The sequence below is a fragment of the Scyliorhinus torazame genome, chromosome 5 (genome assembly GCF_047496885.1).
Source record: "Scyliorhinus torazame isolate Kashiwa2021f chromosome 5, sScyTor2.1, whole genome shotgun sequence".
NCBI classification, from domain to species: domain Eukaryota; kingdom Metazoa; phylum Chordata; class Chondrichthyes; order Carcharhiniformes; family Scyliorhinidae; genus Scyliorhinus; species Scyliorhinus torazame.
In genome coordinates this window covers 177,426,494-177,447,392 of record NC_092711.1, presented here as the reverse complement: position 1 = coordinate 177,447,392, position 20,899 = coordinate 177,426,494, and the positions used below count along the sequence as shown (strand labels likewise).

The following is a 20,899-nucleotide window of genomic DNA, read 5'->3' as shown; positions in this document are numbered from 1 at the left end:
GGTCGCGCAACTCTTCCCATTGGTCAATGCCTCAGCAGGACGGTCAGGAGGTGAGCTCCCCTGCACATGCGCAGTCTCAGGCAGGGGGGGAGATCACCGAGCGGCTTCCAGTTCTGGCCGGAGCCGTCAGCCGGTTGCCTGGAAACCTTGCTCGAGGAGGTGTGGAGGGAGGTAGTTGAACGGGCGGGGCTCCCGCGTCCGCGCACTGGAACCCAGTGACGACTCCGCGGAATAGAGTAATTCCTATTGGCTGATTCAGGGAGGGCTCCATTCTGATGTCACAGCGGAAGTGAAGGTAAAACCTCCTCCTGTCTCCAACATCTGTGAGTAAAACACTTTCTTTTTTTTTCCCCTTTCCATTTATTTTCTCATTCTGACCTTCAATTGGTCACTTGCAGCAACTGAAGGGAAAGGAAGTGAATCCAGGGAGGGTGCAGACTCTGCAAAGCTTGGCCCAGGTCTCTCTCTCTCTCTCTCTCTCTTAAAGACATTGTGTGGAGATGCCGGCGTTGGACTGGGATGAGCACAGTAAGAAGCCTTGCAACACCAGGTTAAAGTCCAACAGGCTTGTTCCGATATCACTAGCGCTCCGAAAGCTAGTGATAATGAAACAAACCTGTTGGACTTGAACCTGGAGTTGTAAGACTTCTTACTGTCTGAAAGACATTGACATCCTTTGCTCCCTCAGCTTGACACATTTATTTGTCTGGCTAAAAGGATGGTCTCTTTCCCAATGTTCACAATTAAAGGGCTGCTTTCCCCAAGAGATGGCTGACATTTAAGGGGTCAGTAAATTAATATCGGACAGAGATTTGTCCAGTGTTGTTATATGGTACATATTAGATATATTGTTCATGGTTCCATAATGAAGTATATTTATTATTATGTCAGTAGTGTAATATTGTGCTTTAGCTCTGTTACATATTTACAGTCAGCTCTTCCTTCAAGACCAGAAGACCATAAGACAGGAGTGGAAGTAAGGCCATTCGGCCCATCGAGTCCACTCCACCATTCAATCATTGCTGATTTCAACTCCATTTACCCGCTCCCTCTCCATAGCCCTTAATTCCTCGAGAAATCAAGAATTTATCAGCTTCTGTCTTAAAGACACTCAACGTCCCGGCCTCCACCGCCCTCTGTGGCAATGAATTCCACAGACCCACCACTCTCTGGCTGAAGAAATTTCTCCTCATCTCTGTTCTAAAGTGACTCCCTTTTATTCTAAGGCTGTGCCCCCGGGTCCTAGTCTCCCCTGCTAATGGAAACAATTTCCCTACATCCACTCTATCTAAGCCATTCATTATCTTGTAAGTTTCTATTAGATCTCCCCTCAACCTCCTAAACTCCAATGAATATAATCCCAGGATCCTCAGACGTTCATCGTATGTTAGGCCTACCATTCCTGGGATCATCCGTGTGAATCTCCGCTGGACCCGCTCCAGTGCCAGTATGTCTTTACTGAGGTGTGGGGCCCAAAATTGCTCACAGTATTCTAAATAGGGCCTAACTAATGCTTTATAAAGCTTCAGAAGTACATCCCTGCTTTTATATTCCAAGCCTCTTGAGATGAATGACAACATTGCATTTGCTTTCTTAATTACGGACTCAACCTGTAAGTTTACCTTTAGAGAATCCTGGACTAGGACTCCCAAGTCCCTTTGCACTTCAGCATTATGAATTTTGTCACCGTTTAGAAAATAGTCCATGCCTCTATTCTTTTTTCCAAAGTGCAAGACCTCGCACTTGCCCACGTTGAATTTCATCAGCCATTTCTTGGACCACTCTCCTAAACTGTCTAAATCTTTCTGCAGCCTCCCCACCTCCTCCATACTACCTGCCCCTCCACCTATCTTTGTATCATCGGCAAACTTAGCCAGAATGCCCCCAGTCCCGTCATCTAGATTGTTAATATATAAAGAGAACAGCTGTGGCCCCAATACTGAACCCTGCGGGACACCACTCGTCACCGGTTGCCATTCCGAAAAAGAACCTTTTATCCCAACTCTCTGAGTGTTGTTAGTCTCTGGATTTCTCTTCCAAAGGGATTAGTGGAGTCTGGGAGTCACTGAATGTGTTCATGGATGAGTTAATATTTTTAATATTTCTTTTGTTATGTTTTTTAACCAATTTTTAAATAACAAATGTAACAGAATAACAGAAAAAATGTGGAAAACAGGTACAGAGCAGAACAACTGATACAGCCAACATAAATATAAGCAACACATTGCAGAATTAATTCATAGCAGAATATTTGAGTGACCAGAGCCTCGAGATGAAATGCCTGATCCATTGAACAACCAGTTAACAGGTTAACATAGTGAGTGGAGAAAGAGGGTTCGATTATATAAAAATGGAAGAATAATAATGCAGGACGCACTCCCCAAAACATTACAAATGGACTAACAGCATAGTTGAATTCAAATGAATAACATAACATAATGAGATAGAAGCTCTGTAGTGCAGAAGGAGGCCATTCTCTCCTTCAATCTGCACTGACCCTCTGAAAAAGCACTCCACTGAGGCACACTTCCCACCCTATCCCCGTAACCTCGTGTATTGATCATGGTCAACCCACCTAACCTAACACCTTTGGACACAAAGGGGCAATTTAGCATGATGAATCCACTGAACCTGCACATCTTTGGACTGTGGCAGGAAACCGGAGCAGACGCGGAGAACATGCAAACTCCACACAGATACTCAAGAAATCAAACCTTGGTCCCTGCCTCTGTGCGGCAGCAGTGCTAACCACTGTGCCTCACTGTGCCCTACTCCCGACCTAAGTTGAATTTAATTCACTGATGGAAATCTCTGGAGGAGCAAGTCAGTCAAATTGGAACCTATATATCTGAGATAGGGGTCGTATAATTTACCAAATGTCTCAGACTTTGAATGAACTACAGACATTAAAAATTCCATGGGGGTGCATTCTGTAATTGGCCGATGCCAGTTTTAGATAGAGGGAGAAGTGACTGGCCTGCTTCAATATCGAGCCAGAGGGATGTTGGGTCCATCCTCACCCAATCCCTTATGAACCTAAGATTAGAGGCCAATTGATATAGCCCAATATTCCGGAGACACAACCCTCCCTTAGATCCTGGTGATTGGAGCTGAACAAACTTGAGGCAAAGTTTCTTTTTATTCCAGATAAATGTACTAATCGTTCCATTAATTTCCTTAACGACTCTGGTTGACAGCAGTATAGGCAGCATCTGCAGAGGGTACAACAGTCTGGGCAACACATTCATTTTAATGAAGGCAATCCTCCCTCACCATGAAATCGGAAGAGCCGATCACCAGGCAAGGTCCCACCTAATAGTCACCATCAGCTGTGGAAAGTTGGCCCCATATAGCTGTCTGAAAGAGGGGGGTCATTGACATTCCCAGATATTTAAATCCCAAGGGGGGAGCATCTGATTGGGAACTTAGCAAGAGGAGGGGGCTTACCCTTCAACACCCCCCTCCCCTCACCAGCATGGCCCCTGACTCAGTAAAAGTCCTCTTATAACCAGAGAAGGCACTAAATCTGTCCACAATCGGGTACAGCTGGTTAAGATGAACATTTTGCTGTGGTTTTTATTTTTATCTCCGTGCCTAATGGTCTTTTTGCCGAAATTGTTCGTTATGGAGGTGGATAGGTTGGCTTAATCGTTTGTGTGGGCAGATAAGTTGGCAAGGATTAGGAAGACGGTGATTCAGAGAGGGCAACAGTCCAGGGGGCTTAGCCCTGCTGAACCTGTTATATTATTATTGGGTGGCGAACGCAGAGTAGGCGTGGGGTTGGAGCAAGGAGATGGAGGCTTTGTAGGCTTACATTAAAGGGTAGGTGGGGTTAATGGGTTACAGGGATAGGGTGGAGACACGGCTTATGTAGGGTGCTCTTTCAAAGAGCCGGTGCAGACTCGATGGACTGAATGGCCGCCTCCTGCACTGTAGGGATCCTATAATTTCACGCCGCAGGTTATCGTCAACTGATAGGTGGGAGGGAAGGAGGTGGAGAGGTTGGTTAGGGAGTTGGGGTGGGTTTAGGTTTTTTTTCTTGGTTTTACTTTGTAATGTTATGTGTTGTAAATGTTAAAATCTGATTGAAAATACTTCAAATAAATCTATCCACTTCTCCAATGATGTCCAGGACTGAAACACTGGGGTTCAACACAAACAGCAGCCCATCATCTGCGCACAGAGTGATCTTGTGCTGCCTCACCCCACCCCCCAGTCCCGATATCAGAGGATCCGATCTAATAGCCTCTGGCAATGGCTCAGTGGCCAACAGCAATGGGGACAGAGGGCAGCCCTGTCTCGTCCCTCTCTGAAGCTGAAAATTCGATGCCCGTAAACCATTGGTGAGCACCGCCGCTGCCGATCTGTGATGTAACAATTGAATCCACTCAATATAATCCTCGCCCAACCCGAAGCCTCGCAGCGGATACACCAGATAATTCCACTCAACTCGAGCAAAAGCTTTCTCTGCATCGAAGGAGATCACCAGCCCATCCAATGCATATTTCTGAAAAGCCTGAATCACATTCAGCAACCTTCCAACGTTGTTACTGGAAAATCATCTCCGTATAAACCCAGTCTGGTCCTCCCGCACGATTGTCGGAAGGATGTCCTCCAGCCTTATCGCCAAAACATAAGATCGCAGTTTCAAGTGAACATTCAAAAGAGAGGGAACTTGTGACGGGGATGTGCTGAGTAGTCACACATCAGGTGGCTCTCCTCCATACAACAGAAAAATAGGCACTGTCGGCCGAATTTAGCTGCAAAATCAGACTTAACCATCCCCCTCACCCTCAACAATAGTGCGGACAACAAAATGCCAGGAAGCAACAGCTCGAAAAGCTGCAGGGTCACAGAAACTGCGACAAGGGAGAGGAGCGGCGAGCAAGCGGGTCGGCGGCCCCACGAGGCGAGCGGTCTCCAGCCTTCCCGACAGAGGGAGAACGGCGACCCAGAAAACAAGCCCCCCCCCCCCCCCCTCGACCAGGCGATGGATGGAGGATGTTCCTAACCAAGGAACTAAACGCAATGAAAGATGACATTGAGGCTGAGTTAAGGGTGACGGTCAAGCTGGTGGAGGTGCTAGCCGCCATGCAGAAGATGCTCAATGGCATGTGGAGGAAACTGGAAGCCCAGGGGAGCACAGTTCGAGAGCTGGAAAAGCTCGAGGACCAGTAGAATCGGTCAAGGAGGCAGAACATTCGGATAGTGGGCCTGCCAGAGGGGATCGAGGGCAGGGACCCAATCGACTACGTGGCCTAAATGCTGGGCAACCTGATTGGGAGGGATAGCTTCCCCAAACCGCCAGAGATCGACAGGGCTCACAGGTCGCTCCGACTGCATCACCTCGCAATGAACAGGGGAGCCAGCTCATGGGGGCGAGGGCAGCAGAGCGCAGGAGTGGGTGAGGAAGAGACAGCAGGGACACAAGCAGAGCGGGTGTAGGAGGGGGTCAGATCGATCCTGGGTGGGGGGCCACACACCAGCGGGAAAGCTAGTGCCAGGAAGTACGAGAGAGAGCGGGACCGGGGCACATCTCCCACTGGGAAGAGAGCACCTGGGAGGGGGGGCAGATAGAGGAGGGGGATACGGTGGGGTGGGAGGGGGGGGGAGAATAGAAGAGGGGGGGGATGCGGCCTAATCATGAGAGGGGCAACTTCACAACTGTTTACAGGGTCCATTTACTGACAGATCAATCCCAGAACAGGGAAAATGACAATCATGGCGAGGGAACTGGGAACGTTCATGGAGCAGATGGGGGCAGTGGATCCCTGGCGGTTCATGGAGCAGACAGGGGCAGTGGATCCCTGGCAATTCTTACACCCGGATGAGAAGGAATTCTCGTTCTTCTCACCAGTGCACAAGGTCTACACTCGCATCGGCTTCTTTGTTGTGGGGAAATCGGTGCCTCCAGAAATAGCCAGAGCGGAATAATCCATGATTGTAATCTCAGACCACGCTCCACATTACATGGATGTGAGGTTGGAGATGGGCCAAGCCCAAAGCGACACATGGAGGTTGGACACGACCCTCTTGGCCGACAAGGTCTTCTGCCAGAAAACATCACCGGCCGTCGGCAAGTACATCACTAACAACCAGAACGGGGAGTCTCACCTTCCACGTTCTGGGAGGCACTGAAGGCTGTGATTAGGGGAGAAATAATCGCCAAAAGGCTCGTAGAGACAGGGGAGAGAGAGCGGTTAGGCAGCAACTGATCCACTCCATTCTGGAGGTTGACAGACGATACTCCGAGGCTCTGACCAAAGAGCTTCTGCTGGAGAGGAAGAAGCTGCAAAAGAACTTTGACCTGCTCCCCACCAGGAAGGCAGTGCACCAACTCCGCCAGGCACGGGGGACCTTTTCTGAGCACGGAGAGGGCTAGCCGCCTGCTGGCTCACCAGCTGGGAAAGAAGGCAGCCACGAGGGAAATAGCCCAGATATAGGATAACAGAGGCAGACTGGCATAATAATAATCTTTATTATTGTCACATGTAGACTTACATTAACACTGCAATGAAGTTATTGTGAAAATCCCCTAGTCGCCACACTCCGGCGCCTGTTCAGGTAACGGAGGGAGAATTCAGAATGTCTCCCTGCGCAGACATGGGGAGAACGTGCAGACTCCACACAGACAGTGACCCAAGCCGGTAATCGAACCTGGGACCCTGGCGCTGTGAAGCAAAATTGTTGACCACTGTGCTACCGTGCTGCCCAACCATAGTCGTCCCGTAGCCCAACCAAAAAAGGTCAACCAAGCATTTGAGGCCTTCGACCGGGGACTGTACACCTCCAAGACCCCCCTCCTCCCCGGAGAGATTTCGGAATCTTCTTGGGCTACAAACCCAACCTGGGCAAGAACAAAGATTTCCCAGTGAGGGGGAGGGGCAGAGCTTGAGGGCCTCCCAGTTAAAATAGCCCAAAACAAATCCCGCTACCTGGAGATCCAGGTTTCCCACGAGTGGACACGGATCCACAAGTGGAAACTGACCAGTCTGGTGGAGGAAGTCAAAAACGACCCTCAGAGATGGGATGGATTCCTGCTTTCCCTGGCGGGGAGGATGCAGATGATCAAGATGAATGTACTGCCCAGGTTCCTCTTCCTGTTTAGATCCTTACCGATCTACATCCCCAGGCCTTTTTTCATTCAATAGATAAGGTGATTATGGCGTTTGTGCGGAGGGGCAAGAATTCAAAAATCCCTAAAACAGTACTACAATGGAGAAGAAACATGGGAGGCCTGGCCCTCCCGAACTTGCAATACTATCACTGGGCAGCCACGGCCGAAAGAGTGAGGAGATGGGTAAAGGACCCAGACATGGAATGGTTGATGATGGATGAGTCCTCATGTACAGAAATGACCCTCCGGGCCATCGCCATCGCCACGGCAACACTCCCATCCCCGGCAGCACCAGTCCAGTGGTGGCAGCCACCCTGAGAACCTGGAACCAGATGTGGCAGCATTTCAGTCTGACCGATGTGTCCATCATGGCCCCCATCTGCGGCAACCATAGGTTTGCACCAGCCATTCTCGACGCCACCTTCAAGAGGTGGAGACAGGACGGGGAACACTGATGGTTCGGGACTTTTACACGGGAAATAGGCTAGTGACCTTAGAGGTGCTGACGGAGAGACTGGACCTACCAAACAGGGATGAGCTCCAGGTCAAAAGCTTTCTCTGCAAGGAGACACCGGCATACACAGGAACTCTGAAAAGCGCAATGCAAGAGTAGTTACTGGACACAGACAGTCTGGAGAAGGGAAACTGTGGGGACCTGTACGGACAACTCTTAATAAAAATGCGCTCCTTACTCGACCAAACCCAGGAAAAATGGGAGGAAGAGTGAGGGACGGAAATAGGGTGGGGACTCTGGAGCGAAGCACTGAACGGAACCAACTCCACCTTCTCCTACGCAAGGCTAAGCTTCATGCAGCTGAATGTTGTGCACAGAGCGCACCTGACAAGAACCCGAATGAGCAGGTTCTTCCCGGAGATGGAGGACAAATGTGAATGGTGCCAGCGGGGCCCGGCAAACCATGCCCACATGTTCTGGGTATGCCCCAGACTTGTTGAATTCTGCACAAGATTCTTTAGAGGCAATGTCCATGATTATGAGGGTGGAGCCGTGCCCACAAATGGTAGTCTTCGGGGTATCGGACCAGCCAGAACTATTCACGGGGAAGAGGGCGGATGCCCTTGCCTTTGCTTCTCTAATCGGCCGCTGGAGAATCCTGCTCGGCTGGCGATCAGCAGCACCACCCACAGCTGCAGACTGGCTGGCAGACCTATCGGAATTTCTCCACCTGGAGAAGATCAAGTTCACCGTCCGAGGGTTAGAGGATGGGTCCCACAAAGTGTGGAGGCCATTCACCAACTTGTTCCAGGACCTGTTTGAAACCAGCGGTCAATGGAACACTGGGGAGGGAGGTGGGCATACGGGAGCCAACGGGATCACAGGGAGCAGGCAGGAAAATGGGACCCGGGGGTGGGGGGGGGGGGGGCTACTGGGACAAGGAGGGAGAACCAGAGAGCCTAGAACAAAAACACAAGAAGAGGAACCCCCAAGGGAAGGTTGAAAACAGGACGGAGTGCGCGGGGTGGAAGGGGGGAGGCCCATCAATGGGGGGGAAGGGAGGGCACCGCCAACTTGTAACTAACAGATAACTCCCATTGTACAGTGAAGGGCCCAGGAAAGGACCCAGAAACAACGAGTGAAGGGGGCGGTGGGGAGGGACGGGAGATGGAGGGACCGGCACAAAGGAAATTGACATGCACATTGTAATCGGCAGAGTTACCCTGACTGCTTGGATAGTGTATAATAAGCATTGTCACAAGTCTGTTACTGGATTAAAAGAGGTGAAAAAACCTGCCCCAACCAATCCCACCTCAGTTTAAAGTGATCCTCATAATCCAGATGTGTTTCCTGTAATAAAGCGATGTCGACTTTCTCCTTATGAAAGGAGAGGATCTTTTTCCTTCTGATAGGGTGATGGATGCCCCGTACATTCCCTGAGAAAATTTGCAGATTAACTGCCGCCATTATGGCATGGGGGTGGGCACGGGAGCAATAGGTCAGAAGGTGAGAGCATTGAGGGAGAACTAGGGAATAGGGACAGTGTGGCTCTGAGGCAGAGCAGACGGGGAGAAGATGCTGAACACAGCGGGTCTGGTGGCCTGAAGTGCATATGTTTTAATGCAAGGAGCATTACGGGTAAGGCAGATGAACTTGAAGCTTGGATTAGTACTTGGAACTATGATGTTGCCATTACAGAGACCTGGTTGAGGGAAGGGCAGGATTGGCAGCTAAACGTTCCAGGATTTAGATGTTTCAGGCGGGATAGAGGGGGATGTAAAAGGGGAGGCGGAGTTGCGCTACTTGTTCGGGAGAATATCACAGCTGTACTGCGAGAGGACACCTCAGAGGGCAGTGAGGCTATATGGGTAGAGATCAGGAATAAGAAGGGTGCAGTCACAATGTTGGGGGTATACTACAGGCCTCCCAACAGCCAACGGGAGATAGAGGAGCAGATAGGTAGACAGATTTTGGAAAAGAGTAAAAACAACAGGGTTGTGGTGATGGGAGACTTCAACTTCCCCAATATTGACTGGGACTCACTTAGTGCCAGGGGCTTAGACGGGGCGGAGTTTGTAAGGAGCATCCAGGAGGGCTTCTTAAAACAATATGTAGACAGTCCAACTAGGGAAGGGGCGGTACTGGACCTGGTATTGGGGAATGAGCCCGGCCAGGTGGTAGATGTTTCAGTAGGGGAGCATTTCGGTAACAGTGACCACAATTCAGTAAGTTTTAAAGTACTGGTGGACAAGGATAAGAGTGGTCCGAGGATGAATGTGCTAAATTGGGGGAAGGCTAATTATAATAATATTAGGCGGGAACTGAAGAACATAGATTGGGGGCGGATGTTTGAGGGCAAATCAACATCTGACATGTGGGAGGCTTTCAAGTGGCAGTTGAAAGGAATACAGGACCGGCATGTTCCTGTGAGGAAGAAAGATAAATACGGCAATTTTCGGGAACCTTGGATGACGAGTGATATTGTAGGCCTCGTCAAAAAGAAAAAGGAGGCATTTGTCAGGGCTAAAAGGCTGGGAACAGACGAAGCCTGCGTGGAATATAAGGAAAGTAGGAAGGAACTTAAGCAAGGAGTCAGGAGGGCTAGAAGGGGTCACGAAAAGTCATTGGCAAATAGGGTTAAGGAAAATCCCAAGGCTTTTTACACGTACATAAAAAGCAAGAGGGTAGCCAGGGAAAGGGTTGGCCCACTGAAGGATAGGCAAGGGAATCTATGTGTGGAGCCAGAGGAAATGGGCGAGGTACTAAATGAATACTTTGCATCAGTATTCACCAAAGAGAAGGAATTGGTAGATGTTGAGTCTGGAGAAGGGAGTGTAGATAGCCTGGGTCACATTGTGATCCAAAAAGACGAGGTGTTGGGTGTCTTAAAAAATATTACGGTAGATAAGTCCCCAGGGCCTGATGGGATCTACCCCAGAATACTGAAGGAGACTGGAGAGGAAATTGCTGAGGCCTTGACAGAAATCTTTGGATCCTCGCTGTCTTCAGGGGATGTCCCGGAGGACTGGAGAATAGCCAATGTTGTTCCTCTGTTTAAGAAGGGTAGCAAGGATAATCCCGGGAACTACAGGCCGGTGAGCCTTACTTCAGTGGTAGGGAAATTACTGGAGAGAATTCTTCGAGACAGGATCTACTCCCATTTGGAAGCAAATGGACGTATTAGTGAGAGGCAGCACGGTTTTGTGAAGGGGAGGTCGTGTCCCACTAACTTGATAGAGTTTTTCGAGGAGGTCACTAAGATGATTGATGCAGGTAGGGCAGTACATGTTGTCTATATGGACTTCAGTAAGGCCTTTGACAAGGTCCCTCATGGTAGACTAGTACAAAAGGTGAAGTCACACGGGATCAGGGGTGAGCTGGCAAGATGGATACAGAACTGGCTAGGCCATAGAAGGCAGAGTAGCAGCAATGGAGGGATGCTTTTCTAATTGGAGGGCTGTGACCAGTGGTGTTCCACAGGGATCAGTGCTGGGACCTTTGCTCTTTGTAGTATATATAAATGATTTGGAGGAAAATGTAACTGGTCTGATTGGTAAGTTTGCAGACGACACAAAGATTGGTGGAATTGCGGATAGCGATGAGGACTGTCGGAGGATACAGCAGGATTTAGATTGTCTGGAGACTTGGGCGGAGCGATGGCAGATGGAGTTTAATCCGGACAAATGTGAGGTAATGCATTTTGGAAGGTCTAATGCAGGTAGGGAATATACAGTGAATGGTAGAACCCTCGAGTATTGAAAGTCAAAGAGATCTAGGAGTACAGGTCCACAGGTCATTGAAAGGGGCAACACAGGTGGAGAAGGTAGTCAAGAAGGCATGCGGCATGCTTGCCTTCATTGGCCGGGGCATTGAGTATAAGAATTGGCAAGTCATGTTGCAGCTGTATAGAACCTTAGTTAGGCCACACTTGGAGTATAGTGTTCAATTCTGGTCGCCACACTACCAGAAGGATGTGGAGGCTTTAGAGAGGGTGCAGAAGAGATTTACCAGAATGTTGCCTGGTATGGAGGGCATTAGCTATGAGGAGCGATTGAATAAACTCGGTTTGTTCTCACTGGAACGAAGGAGGTTGAGGGGAGACCTGATAGAAGTATACAAAATTATGAGGGGCATAGACAGAGTGGATAGTCAGAGGCTTTTCCCCAGGGTAGAGGGGTCAATTACTAGGGGGCATAGGTTTAAGGTGAGAGGTACAAGGGTTAGAGTAGATGTACGAGGCAAGTTTTTTACGCAGAGGGTAGTGGGTGCCTGGAACTCGCTACCGGAGGAGGTAGTGGAAGCAGGGACGATAGGGACATTTAAGGGGCATCTTGACAAATATGTGAATAGAAGGATACGGACCCAGGAAGTGTAGAAGATTGTAGTTTAGTCGGGCAGCATGGTCGGCACGGGCTTGGAGGGCCGAAGGGCCTGTTCCCGTGCTGTACATTTCTTTGTTCTTTGTTCTTTGTATTCGTTAGGCGACAGAGAGAACAGAAACAGATTTTCACACCACAATCGGGCGTGCGCCATTACCCCCTCCTCCAACTCACTTTACACCAGAGGGACTGAAGTCTCCCCAAACTGCTCCTTTCAGGGATAAAAGCCCCGTCTGTACCAGAGTAGGATAAAGTCAACAACACATAAACCCTCCCATAATAACAAAAATACAAAAGAATCACCACCACAATAGACCCAAGGGGACATTCCTCAATAAGACTGAGGACCCGGAGGATTAACCCCACGGCCAGACTGTCGTTACCCTCAGGATACCGTCTCCAAAATGAGGAGAAGAAAAGTAACTTTTGTAAATTGTTTTTACAGGATATTAGAAGAGGAGGAATTACAAACTGAAATCTCAAACGTCACGTCTCAATCTGACTGAGTCTCTCAATTCCTTGTAACTGAATATCACCAGACTTTGAATCTAGAAGGAGAAATGTTTGTCTTTTCTGTCGGCTTGAGAAGATTTTAAACATCAGTGTGACTGGAAAAGCACCGAGACACACACACCCGAGTGAGAGTGTTCCAGAGCACTGACTGTGGAAAGAGCTTTAACCAGTTACACAGCCTGAAAAAACATCACACCATTCACAGCGGGAGGGACGTTAAACGTGTTCTGTGTGTGGACGAGGCTTTAACTGATCGACAAACCTGGAGAGACATGAGGACACCCCCACCCTGGAGAAACGGTGGAAATGTGGGGATTGTGGGAAGGGATTCAGGGCCCCATCTCAGCTGGAAGCTCATTGGCGCATTCACACTGGGGAGAGGCCGTTCACCTGCTCTGTGTGTGAGAAGGGATTCATTCAGTTATCCGCCCTGCAGTCACACCAGCGAGTTCACACCAGGGAGAGGCCATTCACCTGCTCTGTGTGTGGGAAGGGATTCATTCAATCATCCGACCTGCGGAAACACCAGCGAGTTCACACTGGGGAGAGGCCGTTCACCTGCTCTCAGTGTGAGAAGGGATTCACTCAGTTATCCACCCTGCAGAAACACCAGCGAATTCACACTGGGGAGAGGCCGTTCACCTGCTCTCAGTGTGAGAAGGGATTCACTACTTCATCGAGCCTGCTGGCACACCAGCGAGTTCACACTGGGGAGAGGCCGTTCACCTGCTCTCAGTGTGAGAAAAGATTCACTCAGTTATCCAACTTGCAGAAACACCAGCGAATTCACACTGGGGAGAGGCCGTTCACCTGCTCTCAGTGTGAGAAGGGATTCACTACTTCATCGAGCCTGCTGGCACACCAGCGAGTTCACACTGGGGAGAGGCCGTTCACCTGCTCTCAGTGTGGGAAGGGATTCACTCAATCATCCGACCTGCAGAGACACCAGCGAGTTCACACTGGGGAGAAGGCGTTAACCTGCTCTTAGTGAGAGAAGGTATTCAGATATCCATACACCCTGCAGGAACACTAGCGAGTTCACATCTGGAAGAAGCCGGGCTGTTTAGCACCGGGCTAAATCGCTGGCTTTGAAAGCAGACAGAGGCAGGCCAGCAGCACGGTTCAATTCCCGTAACAGCCTCCCCGAACAGGCGCGGGAATGTGGCGACTAGGGGATTTTCACAGTAACTTCATTTGAAGCCGCCTTGTGACAATAAGCGATTTTCATTTCATTTCATTTCATTCACCTGCTCTGAGCAGGGGAGACATTCAATGACCCGTCCCAACTACGGAGACACTAGCGAATTAATTCTGGGGAGAGACCATTCATCTGCTGTCAATGTGGGGAGGGGTTTTGTGATTCATCACACCTGTTGTGACTCCAACAAGTTCACAAATTACAGATGTTGGCTCCGTTGTTGTTGTTTCTGCTCTCACTGACATCCAGGACTGCATTTTGTTCATTCTGACATCTGGTGAATGGTGATGATTGGAGGGTTTCTTTCTGCTGGACTGGCCGGTCTAACACCTCTGCCTCCGGTGGGCTGACCATTTTTGAGGTTAGTTGCGATTACCTGGTTCCAAGTTTGACGAGGAGCACAGAATGAAAAGGTGTTTGCACGTTGGAAGATATTTAGTTCCCAAAGCAGCCACGTTGCCATGAAGATGGGCTATGGTGGTTGCAGGGTTCTTTTGCCTAATTTATCTGGGTGTTTCCCGCAGAAGCCAACTGTCATGGTATGAGGGGCAAGTTGTCTGTAGTAGATTGGGAAATTACAATAAACATATCACTGAAAGTGGCAATGTAGGTGGATAAGGTCGCAAAGAAGGCAGTCGGCATGCTTGTCTTCATTGGTCGGGGCATTGAGTATAAAAATTGTCAAGTCATGCTGCAGCTGTATAGAACCTTAGTTAGGCCACATGTGGAATATTGCCTACAATTCTGGTCACCACATTACCAAAAGGATGTGGAGGCTTTGGAGAGAGTACAGAGGAGGTTTACCAGGATGTTGCCTGGCCTGGAGGGTATTAGCTGTCAGGAGAGGTTGGATAAACTCGGATTGTTTTCTCTCAAGCGAAGGAGTTGAGGGACGACCTGATAAAAGTTTACAAAATTCTGAGTGGCATGGACAGAGTGGATAGTCAGAAGCTTTTTCCCAGGTTGGAAAAGTCAATTACCAGGTGACAGAGGTTTAAGGTGCGAGGGGCAAAGTTTAGAGGAGATGTGTGAGGGACGTATTTTACACCGAGGGTGGTGAGTGCCTGGAACTCACTGCCGGAGGAGGTGGTGGAAGCAGGTACGATAGTGACGTTTAAGAGGCATCTTGACGAATACCTGAATAGGATGGGAATAGACGGATACAGACCCTGGAAGCACAGAAGGTTTTAGTTTAGACAGACATCATGATCCGAGCAGGCTTGGTGGGCCGAAGGGCCTGTTCCTGTGCTGTACTGTCCTTTGTTCTTTTTTGTTCTTTGTATGACGATAGACAATAGACAGGCAACCACTCACATTTTATTTCCATAAAATATAGACTCCTTTGAGAAGCAAAAGTGAAGCTATCGTGGCTAACAAGAAAAGTTAAAGATTCCATTAGATCAATGGAGGAGACTCATAAAGTGGCCAAAATAGTAGTGAGCCTGAGGATTGGGAACTTGTTTTAGAATTCAGCAAAGGAGGTTCAAGAAACTGATCAAGAGAAAGTAGAATATGAGAGCAAACTGGGGAGAACTGGAAAAGCTCCTATAGGAATGTGAAAAGGAAAAGATTAGCAAAGACCAATGTGGGTCCATTCCAGGCCGAGACAGGAGAGTTTATAATGGGGAATAAGGAAATGGCAGAGAAACTAAACAATGTGAGTCTGTCTTCACAGAGGAAGATACAGAAAGCTCCAGGGTCCCAGGTTCGATTCCGGCTTGGGTCACTATCTGTGCGGAGTCTGCACATCCTCCCCGTGTGTGCGTGGGTTTCCTCCGGGTGCTCCGGTTTCCTCCCACAGTCCAAAGATGTGCAGGTTAGGTGGATTGGCCATGATAAATTGCCCTTAGTGTCCAAAATTGCCCTTAGTGTTGGGTGGGGATACTGTGATATGGGGATAGAGTAGGGTGCTCTTTCCAAGAGCCGGTGCAGACCCGATGGGCCGAATGGCCTCCTTCTACACTGTACATTCTATGATAATCTATGAATCCCAAAAACACGAGAGAACCAAGGGACTAGTGAGCTGAAAGATTAGAATGAAAAAGCGGACTGGAGAAAATAATGGGATTGAAAGTTAATTGATACCCAAAAGCTGATGCTCTACATCCCAGAGTGTTGAAAGAGGTGGCTGTAGAGATAGTGGATACATTGGTGATCATCTTTCACAATTCTATAGATTCTGGAATGATTCCTGCAGATTGGAATGTGGTAAATATAACCCCAATATTTCAGGAGAGAGAGAAAACAGGAACCACAGACACATTAGCCTGACATCAGTAGGAGGGAAAATGCTACAATCTATTATAAAGGATGTGATAACGTACGAATTAGGAGCAGGAGTAGGCCACTCGGCCCCTCGAGCCTGCTCCACCATTCAATAAGTTCACGGCTGATCTGATTGTAACCTCAACTCCACAGAGGCTCCTTAGAAAATGAATCTTGGGAGAGCGTAATAATTATTCTTTATTAGTATGATAATCTTTATTATTGTCACAAGTAGGCTTACATTAACACTGCAATGAAGTTACTGCGAAAATCCCCGAGTCGCCACACTCCGGCACCTGTTCGTGTACACAGAGGGAGAATTCACAATGTCCAGTTCACCTAACCAGCACGTCTTTTGGGACTTGTGGGAGGAAACTGGAGCACCCGGAGGAAACCCACGCAGTCTTGGGGAGAACGTGCAGACTCCGCACAGACAGTGACCCAAGCCGGGAATTGAACCCAGGTCCCTGGAGCTGTGAAGCAACAGCACTGACCACTGTGCCTCCATGCCGCTGTGTCAGTTATGGGGTACAAGGAAATGGCAGAGGAGTTAAACAGATATTTTGCGTCAGTCTTTACGGTGGAAGATACTTCAAATATCCCATTAATACTAAAGAATACGGAGGAAGCAATTAAATACCATCACTGGAGAAGTTGTATTGGACAAACTAATGGGGATAAGGTAGGTCCCCTGGATGGCTGCATCCTCGGATCCTAAAAGAAATGGCTGCAGAGATAGTGGATGCATTGATTGTAATTTTCCAAAAATCCTTGGATTCTGGAGAGGTACCAGAGGATTGGAAAACTGCCAATGTGACAACCCCCTGATTCAGAATGGGAGGGAGGCAAAAAAAACGAGACACTATAGGACAATTAGCCTAACATTTATTATTGAAAAAATGTTGGGATCAATTATTAGGAAGTAACAGCAGCACATTGAGAAAATCATAATCTTATCAAGCAGAGTCAGCATGGCTTTGTGAAAGGGAAACCGTGTCTGACTAATTTATCAGAGTGTTTCGAGGAAGTCTCAACCAGAGTGGATAGAGGGGGACCAGTAGATGTGTTATATTTAAACTTCCAGAAGACCTTTGACAAGGTACCTCCCAAAACATTAAGTCATGAGATAAGAACCCATGGAGTTGGAGGTAGTATATTGACATGGATAGAGAATTGGCTAATGAGCAGGAAACAGTGAGTGGGGATAAGGGGTTCTTTTTCAGGTTGGTGACCTGTAACCAGTGGGGTTCCACAGGGGTCAGTGCTGGGATCGCAACTGTGTACAATTTATATTAATGACTTGGAGGAAGGAAGCAAACGTACTGTGCCCAAATTTGCAGACAAAACAAAAGGGCAAGTTGCGAGGGGGATACAAACAGTTTGCAAAGAGATATTGAGAGGTTAAGCAAGTGGACAAAAATTTGCCACATGGAGCATAATGTGGGAAAATGTGAAGTTCATTTTGGAAGGGAGAACAAAAGAACAGTATTATTTAAATGGTGAAAAACTGCAGAAAGCTGCAGCACAAAGGGACTTGGGGGAACTTGTGCACGAAACACAGAAAGGTAGCAGACAGGTGCAGCAGGTAATCAGGAAGGCTAATGGAATGTTGGCCCTGATTCCAAGGGGGTTGGAGTATAAGAGTCGGGAAGTCTTGCTGCAGCTGTACAAGGTGCTGGTGAGACCACATCTGGAGAACTGAGTGCAGTTTTGGTCCCCTTATTTAAGGAAAGATATTATTTTATTGGAGGCTGTTTAGAGAAGGTTCACTAGGATGATCCCCATTATGGAGGGGTTGTCTTCGGGGCAAAGGTTAAACAGGTTGGGAATTTAGAAGAATGAGAGGTGATCTCATTGAAACATCCAGGATTCTTAAGGGGTTTGACAGGGTAAATGCTGAGAGGATGTTTCCCTCATGGGAGAGTTGACCAGAGGGCATAGTCTCAGAATAAAGAGATGTCAATTTAAGACTGAGATGAGGAGGAATTTCTTCTGAGAGACTTTGGAACTGAGAGAGTTGTGGGGACAGAGTCCCTGTGTATATTTAAGGCTGAGATAGATTCTTTTTTTTGTTTTGTTTTTTTTAAAAATAAATTTAGAGTGCCCAATTCATTTTTCTCCAATTAAGTAGCAATTTAGTGTGGCCTACCTGCACATCTTTGGGTTGTGGGGGCGAAACCCACACAAACACTGGGAGAATGTGCAAACTCCACACGGATCGTGACCCAGAGCCAGGATCGAATCTGGGAACATCGTGAGGCAGCAGTGCTAACCACTGCACCACCGTGCTGCCCAGCTGAGATAGATTCTTGATCAGTCAGGGAACCGAGGATTACGGGGAAAGAGAAGGAAAGTGAACGTGAGGAATGTTGGTTTCAGCCATGATCCTATTGAAATGTGGAGCAGGCTGGAAGGGCCGAATGGCCTGCTTCTATTCCTTCTGGTCTTAGTGTGGTCTTATTCCCACCTACCCCGATAAACTTTCACCCCCTTGATTTTCAAGAATCTATCCAGGTCTGCCTTAAAAATATTCAAAGACTCCGTTTCCACTGCCCTTCGAGGAAGAGAGTTCCAAAGACTCGCGACCCTCGGAGAGAAAAATGTTCTCCTCTGCCTTAAGTGGGCAAGTTATTGCTTTTGTAGTGACCACAATTTCTAGATTCTCCCACAAGAGGAAACATCCTTTCCACATCCATCCTGTCGAGGCCCCTCAAGATCTTACACGGTTCAATCAAGTCACCTAAACTCCATCGGACACAAGCCCTGTCTGTCCAATCATTCCTCGTAAGACCAGCCTCCAATTCCAGGTATGAGTCCGGTAAACCTTCTCTGAACTGCTTCCAACACATTTACATCATTCCTTAAATGAGAGCAATACTGTACACAGTGCTCCAGATGTGGTCTCACTGATGTCCTGTATAACTGAAGCATAACCTCCCTACTTTTGTATTCAATTCCCCTCACAATAAACAATAACATTCTATTAGCTTTCCTAATTACTTGCTGTACCTGTATACTCGCCTTTTGTGATTCATGCTCTTGGACACCCAGATCCCTCTGAATCTCAGAGCTCTGCAATCTCTCACCATTTAGATAATGAGCTTTTTTATTCTTCTGGCCAACATGGACAATTCCACATTTTCCCACGTTATTCTCCATTTGCCAGATCTTATTCCACTCATTTCAAATATACCTTTTTCCCTCCTTATGTCCTCTTCACTTTCCTGCTTATCTTTGTATCATTGGAACAAAGGAGCAGGAGTTGGCCATTCAGCCCATCAAGCTTGCTCTATCATTCAATGCGATCTTGGCTGATCATCCACTTCAATGCCTTTTCCCCACACTGTCCCCCTATCCCTTTGTGTTGTTGGTATTTTGAAATCGGTCAGTCTCTGCTTTAAACACATTCAATAACTGAGCTTCCACAGCCCTCTGTGGTAGAGAATTCCAAAGATTTACACTTGTAGATCTCTGTAGATCAAACCATTGCCCCGTTCTATCCCCGTATCCCTGTCAGTTTATTTCCCTCAAAAGCCCATCCAATTTCCTTTTGGGAACATTCCACCATCTCTGCTTCTACCCGCATCATAGGAAGTGGGTTCTAGGTATTTCCCACTTTCTCCAAATGCAAACGAGTTTCAGACAGCACAGAAAGAGGCCATCCTGCTCATCGTTCCCATGCTAGCTCTTTGAGTGAGGTATCTAATTAGTTCCATCGCCCAACAAGTTTATTTTCCGACAGAATCTGTCCAGTTCCCTTGTGAAAGTTACAGTTGAATTTACTTCCTGCACCTTTGTCAGGCAGTGAATCCCAACAACTCGTTCTGTTTTAAATGAAATAATTTCATGATACGCTATGTTTGGATTTTCACAGGGGATTTGAAATGGAGAGAAAGACATGATTGTTGCACAAAATCAAGACTCCGTCTTTATGAGTGATCTTCATGAATGGGCAGAGTGTGAAATACCCAGGTTTGCGGTGCCAAGGTGCCAGTCTGGCAGTGCCAAGGTGCACATGTTCCAGGGACTGGGCCAGGGGGGCCACTCCGGGGCCTCCAATGGTGCGAGAACCTCTCGGGTACCGTGAGGCCTGGCCCTTGTCTGTGTGGGCCAATACTGATCGGCGTCCAACTGGGGAGGCGCTTAAATCAAGGGAGGCCTTTAGATAGGGGGTCCTTCCCTTTAATGGGATGGAGATTGGCCTTAATTGCATCCAGATCTCGCCAATGGGAATAGGCCGGTTAGATCGAAACTCGATTGGCGCTTGGTGCGGTGCCCGATTTCACTCTCCTGCGATCTAACTGCCGCACTTGGATTCGCGCCTTGCGCATCGTGGCCATTAGATCGTGCCCTCATACTCATTTGCTACTGGCAAGAGAGACCTTCAACTCTGATTAGCCTCAACATTTAAAACTGTATGAATAAGGGATTGTATAGAATCAGATAAAGGGATAGTATGAAACAGTTCTATTGTATTCCTGTCTGAGATAATGAGAGAAGGTGGAGTCAGTAATTGGGGATCCAATTAAATTAATCCAGTGACCAAATTGACCAATTGTCATGTTGCAACAGGCCCAACTCTGATGTGAGATAATGGTCACTTTGGGGATGAAAGCAGAGGTTCTGAAGGTCTTTCTTGCTGGCTAAGTACTGAAAATTCCCGAAGCCGAGTTCCAAGGAAATTACTGTCAAAGAAGGAGCCAGACTCCTGAGGCTGAATTCCACAAGAATTACTATCAAAGGAGCCAGAGAGGGTTACGCTGCTACAGACTGATCATCCACATGAAGTTATAAAAGTCAATGTCTTTTGTTCAGTAAACCTTATTTATTTAATAAACCTATTTTTAAATTTACTATCCAGAGAATTCTGCCTTTGTCTTAATTGGTTAATTTATTAAATGGTAGGTTGGGTGTGGCTGAAAACAATTAAGTTCCAGAAAACAAGATCAGATAACAGAAATCTTCAATTTAAA

The 20,899-nt window shown here is 47.8% G+C and overlaps 1 long non-coding RNA gene across 1 annotated transcript; it reads left to right on the top strand.

Moving 5' to 3' along the window:
- Window positions 1–96: 96 nt before the first annotated feature.
- On the top strand, window positions 97–20,779 carry LOC140422507 (uncharacterized). The gene is made up of 2 exons (XR_011947505.1): window positions 97–323; window positions 12,396–20,779. It is a non-coding gene; the product is annotated as an uncharacterized lncRNA (long non-coding RNA).
- The last annotated feature ends 120 nt before the right edge of the window (window positions 20,780–20,899 follow it).